Raw genomic sequence first — 5,480 nt, 5'->3', positions numbered from 1 at the left:
ATTTTGTGAAACTAACGACACAGTTAAGCCTAAAGATGTAATATTGAGGTTGAAGCAGATGCACGATGCATTACAAGATGATTTCCCTAGCGATTCTCAAATAAAAAATATCATTTCTACAATGAAGAGTAAATATAATAAGGATGGTATAATGCCCAGTATGGTACGACCATAGTATAATCCGTATAGATTCATCAAGTCATATTTTCACACACATATATATATCTACCGCAGAGCTTCATTCAACGAAATAACCCTAATTTACCGGTTTTCTGAATGAATCCCCAGTTGACCATCTTAGGCTCAGTATTAAAAGATGCTTGGCTGGCTCGTGTGGCAGGTGTTAAAAATGTATTAAAGCTGTATGTTCTCTACTTTAAAACAAGGTTCAATTCCAGCGCAAGTTATTTCCGCGCGCGTGTTGCAGACGTGTGAAGATTTGAAGGTACGAGTCCTGACGTGTATGTATAAAAAAAGTTCCACGTTTAGCTTATCGTCAAATATAATTAGAATGTTCCGTTTATAAATGTAAGGATAAACGCAGTAATTACTCAGTTAATATATGTTTTTTTGCGTTTTGTTTTAGAATATCCGTTAATTTACCAGTTCGTATTTTAGCATAGCATGATATCGGACGTATTGGGGATGAATTTATCGAAAAGAAAATCTCATACCATATCAAAAGGTAATTTTAATGCTATCACATTCTTTAAAAAAGTAACCAAATTGTGGAACACGTTTAAGGTGGTATTTAAACACGCATATTTCTGATACTACGACTTTCCAATAGAAAGTTTCTCCATTTTCCAAACAATTTACTCTCGTAAGTACGTATCGTATGCAATTAATTGAAATATGAAAAACAAAACAGTAAATTGATAATTTTAGCATGGGAGAACCAAATTTCACCAAAACTGCAAGGAAGGCTAAAAGAAAACAGATATTTTAATGAAGGTCTTATCGACAGCTTGCAAGACAGGATCAGTTTTTATTTTCTACCAAAATAATAAGACAAAAAAAAAAAAACGTGGAATTTTAATATCATAATTTTACCAGATTGGAGTTAATTTATATCATAAACCCAAACTAATCCATGTCTGCACTTGTTTCCTCCAGCTTGTCTGGTTTTAACATTAGCAGAAGGGGATCTATTTGATTGATTGTAGTGTATTATCAAAAAAATACATAAAACTCCGTTTGGTTTTGTTTTTCACCAGTATAAAGTTAATAAAGAAATGTTCTTCTCTTAACCAACAATAAAATATATCTAAATTATGATTTATTCAGTTTTGATCATAAACTATGTAGGTAAGGGGAAAAATAGAATCAGCTTTGAATCGGTTAAAATCTCAAGCTGTTAGGCTTAAATTATCCAGCACGATTTTGTTATCACTTATGAAGCATTTCAGTGAGTTTCAACTTTGAATCGGTTAAAATCTCAAGCTGTTAGGCTTAAATTATCCAGAACGATATTGTTACCACTTATCAAGCATTTCAGTGAGTTGCTGTTAGGCTTAAATTATCCAACACGATTTTGTTACCACTTATGAAGCATTTCAGTGAGTTTCAACTTTGAATCGGTTAAAATCTCAAGCTGTTAGGCTTAAATTATCCAGAACGATTTTGCTACCACTTATCAAGCATTTCAGTGAGTTGCTGTTAGGCTTAAGTTATCGAGCACGATCTTGTTACCACATATCAAGCATTTCAGTGAGTTGCTGTTAGGCTTAAGTTATCGAGCACGATCTTGTTACCACATATCAAGCATTTCAGTGAGTTGCTGTTAGGCTTAAGTTATCGAGCACGATCTTGTTACCACATATCAAGCATTTCAGTGAGTTGCTGTTAGGCTTAAGTTATCGAGCACGATCTTGTTACCACATATCAAGCATTTCAATGAGTTTCGAAGAATTAGCTGGACAAATCGATTCTAAGCTTGTTTTCAAGGAAAACAAATTAATAAAATATGCTCTTTTTTTTCGAACACGAGGAGCATAAATCAGATGCAGAGCCACGCACTTATAATTGTAGACATTCGGAAAGTTAAAAAAAATTATACGCTTAAAATTATGCCTAGTGTCACGAATTATATTTTGCTGTCTTATTACACTTGTATTGTTTGGTTGTTGGTATTTTTATAACACGAGAGAGTAATCTAAGTAGTATTGAATGTGCTGGTCACGAGGCTGTGCGTGCCTTTTCTCGGACGATTAATTTATACTGACCTTGGCCTGTTTATTGAAGAATTAATGACGTGTTATACAGATTGGATGTATGTCTGAGCGTAGTTAAGTAATGTAATATCTTGATCATTAGGTGAAGCTTAGAATTTAACAAGTCTGATTTTATGATGTTTGTTTGTTAATTGGACACCCCAACCCACCAACTGTGGGCTCGCAGTCTCCAATTCAGTCCATGTACTTATTTAACCGTCATGTTTGGCTTTACCTCAGTGTTCACATTATACATGGATAGTCATAGTATTTGAACCAATTCAAAGAGCATTAAAATATATTTTGATGGTGTTATGAAATAGCTTAGCAAGGAAATCCCCCCCACCCCTCTTCCCCTCGTTTTAGCCGCCGCATAGTGGCTCATAGAGCGGCTCTGAGTTTTTTAAAGTACAAACTTTACAGCTTTTCACAGCTCCGTCATCTCTTGACCGATTTGAGATCTAATTACTGTTCTGGACTCAGGAGGTCAAACCCTTTCGATTGATGTGTTTGACCACGCCCAAGGTATCATAGATTAATTTACTCTAATCCTGCCTCAAAGAATTTCCATTTGAGGGTAGGTTCGTAGAGATCCTGATGAGTAATAAAATTGAATCGGGTACACGCGCGCTCCACGCTTGGTGTATTTGACGTACAAAAGTATGGTTAATAGAAAGAAAATAAGTATCATAGATTAATTTACTCTAATCCTGCCTAAAAGAATTTTAAGTGCTGCGGTTATTGAGGATTCTCTCATGTTTTCTCTCCTGTCAAAAATCTAAATGTACTTCACTTATACTTCACATATTCACGGAGACAGAGAAAAGTTCTAATTCATTTGTTAAATTTTTTAACGTGTAGTGGCAGTTAAAGATGGTAAAACACTTGACATTTTGGGAGAGAAAAATACATTGGTAGCTTCGGAATAGGTCATGTCATGTATTGTGTATTCAAGGTTGTAGAACCAGGAAGGGCATGTAAGTAATCGGGAGAAAAGGAAACAGGACAAATCAAACAGTTTGATCTGTGATAATAAGGAAACAGTTTGTTATTTATGTTTTCTTGTTAATCTTTCCATATAACCTGTTTGGTAACAACAGTAGCACTCTTTTTATGCTCATGTGAGTATATTTAAACCAGAATTGTCCGTTTGTCTGACGTGATAAGTTGATATGAGGAACTGGTTGAACCAATTTTGACGAGATTCAGAAGAAGAACTCGGGTGAACCCCCAAATGTCGAGTGTAAATGGATAAGCATTGGGACGAAAGATTTGCGTTAGGACTCAACTGAGCGAGGAGATCGGTAGCAAAATGCATGAAGCTGACGCCAAACGAAAGTGACGTTTAATACCGCGCGTAGCAGGGTAACTTTGCATGGAACGCCTCTGTTTGTGGCGCTATTTTTTAAGCTCGACTTTGCTATGGTACTTTTACTATTTCCTATGTACTTCTGCTTATAGGTGTATATTTTAAATTTTTAATCGTCTATCGATATTCGTGCAGTGCGAGTTCTTTATATGTAAAGTGTTTCCTACGTTTTTAGGTTATTGTGTTCTGCAACCACAAATCAAGCAGCATTTTGCTTTAGCCAGTTTAAAAGAAACAATAGAATGTTCTGATAAATTCTGTCCGCGCATTGATACATTTATATTTTTCTGTCAACAAAGAAAATGTTACATGTTGCAGTCGGTAGGATATACGATTTATGTTTGCTTACGATGCGTTTCATACCGAAGTGCCCCCCGGTGGCACAGCGGTACGTCTGCGGACTTACAACGCTAGAAACCGGGTTTCGATACCTGTGGTGGGCAGAGCACATATAGCCCATTGTGTAGCTTTGTGCTTAACTTCAAACAAACTAACAAATACGGAAGTAAAGGCTTAGTCGAAAGCGTGATATTATCGAATGAGAAATTGGAGCGGATTTGAGGAAACTTTCATAGAACTTCACTTCTTCTGTCTTGTTTTAGAGATTAAACAGTATACATGCACTTATGCTTCTGTATTTTCTTTCAATAACAAGTTAGGAAGCATTGAGTTCTCAGTATATTTTTAGAACCTGCAACAAGATATTTTGTCAGCACCTTACGAGTCGTTAAACAGGTTCTCCAATATCTTTTTCGCGTGACGTCAGTGACGTTCATGAATATGATCGCATGCACAACAACGAAGAAATTTGAACGTTTTTAACCACTTTTTTTTTTTTTTTTCACGGAGAAAGTGTCACAATCGTGCAGCTAGAATATGTATAGATAACTAGAGTGACAAACTGAACCTGGGTTTGAAACTGATATCTTGAACCAAGTATCTCAGAATACCTTGGAATTTTATACGCGGAAGTTCTTAGGCTTACCTGAAGATTTGACTGACAAGCATTTTCGTAGAAACCTTATATTTCCTCTTTAAAGTTTTACAGGTTTCATCAAGGAAGTTCTTTTTTTCGTGGATTTTACAATTATAACTAGACAACGCTACAGAGAATTGTGTATCCTATAGAAATTTTCATAAGATTTCTACGTAGTTGTAAACAAAATCCTAGTGTTTTGGAACATAGGGAAAACACTGTATATAGAAAATGGTACAGAGAATTGTGTATCCTATAGAAAGCCCGGCATGGCCAAGTGGTTAGGGTCGTGGGTTCGAATCTCCGTCCCACCAAACGTGCTCGCCCTTTCAGCCGTGAGGACGTTATAATGTGACGGTCAATCCCACTATTCATTGGTAAAAGAGTAGACCAAGAGTTGGCGGTGGGTGGTGATGACTAGCTGCCTTCCCTCTAGTCTTTTTAGGGACTTTAGCGCAGATAGCCCTCGTGTAGCTTTGCGCGAAATTCAAAAACAAAAACAAAACCTATAGAAATGTTCATAAAATGTCTACTTGGTTGTAAACAAAATCCCAGTGTTCTGGAATATAAGGAAAATACTGTAAATAGAAAATGCAGAGATTTGAAACAGTGGATGACAGTAGAAGAAATATGTCTTATACTGAGATTTCATTGGGCAAAATACTGGGAATTCGGAAGTTTTTGTCGTGTTGTATATATAATACTTTTAAAATGTTTTATTAGTGAAATAACAGTATTTTGAGCCATGGAATAGTTTTTACAAAGAGTCTTATTGATCGTAAGTTTAAATATATATCTTCTTCTATATAAATAAAATAAGAGTTTTGTCTGTACATTGCTTAGAATAGTGTACTTTTTGCATATCTTCACGTTTCATACACCAGAGAAGTTGAAACAAGCCTTATCTCAGTTTCTGTCTGTT

The 5,480-nt window shown here is 35.7% G+C and overlaps 1 protein-coding gene and 1 long non-coding RNA gene across 3 annotated transcripts in view; both read left to right on the top strand.

Annotated features, from left to right (window-relative positions):
* Positions 1-5,480, top strand: part of LOC106465637 (serine/threonine-protein kinase EDR1-like) — a 51,089-nt gene that overhangs the window by 37,748 nt on the left and 7,861 nt on the right. The window lies entirely within an intron of this gene.
* Positions 1-5,480, top strand: part of LOC111087320 — a 15,932-nt gene that overhangs the window by 5,290 nt on the left and 5,162 nt on the right. The gene's annotated exons all lie outside the window — the stretch shown is intronic.

This window comes from Limulus polyphemus, unplaced genomic scaffold (assembly GCF_000517525.1).
Source record: "Limulus polyphemus unplaced genomic scaffold, Limulus_polyphemus-2.1.2 Scaffold2007, whole genome shotgun sequence".
NCBI lineage: Eukaryota > Metazoa > Arthropoda > Merostomata > Xiphosura > Limulidae > Limulus > Limulus polyphemus.
Note: the sequence above shows the minus strand (reverse complement) of the source record. Positions and strands in the feature narration are given on the sequence as shown.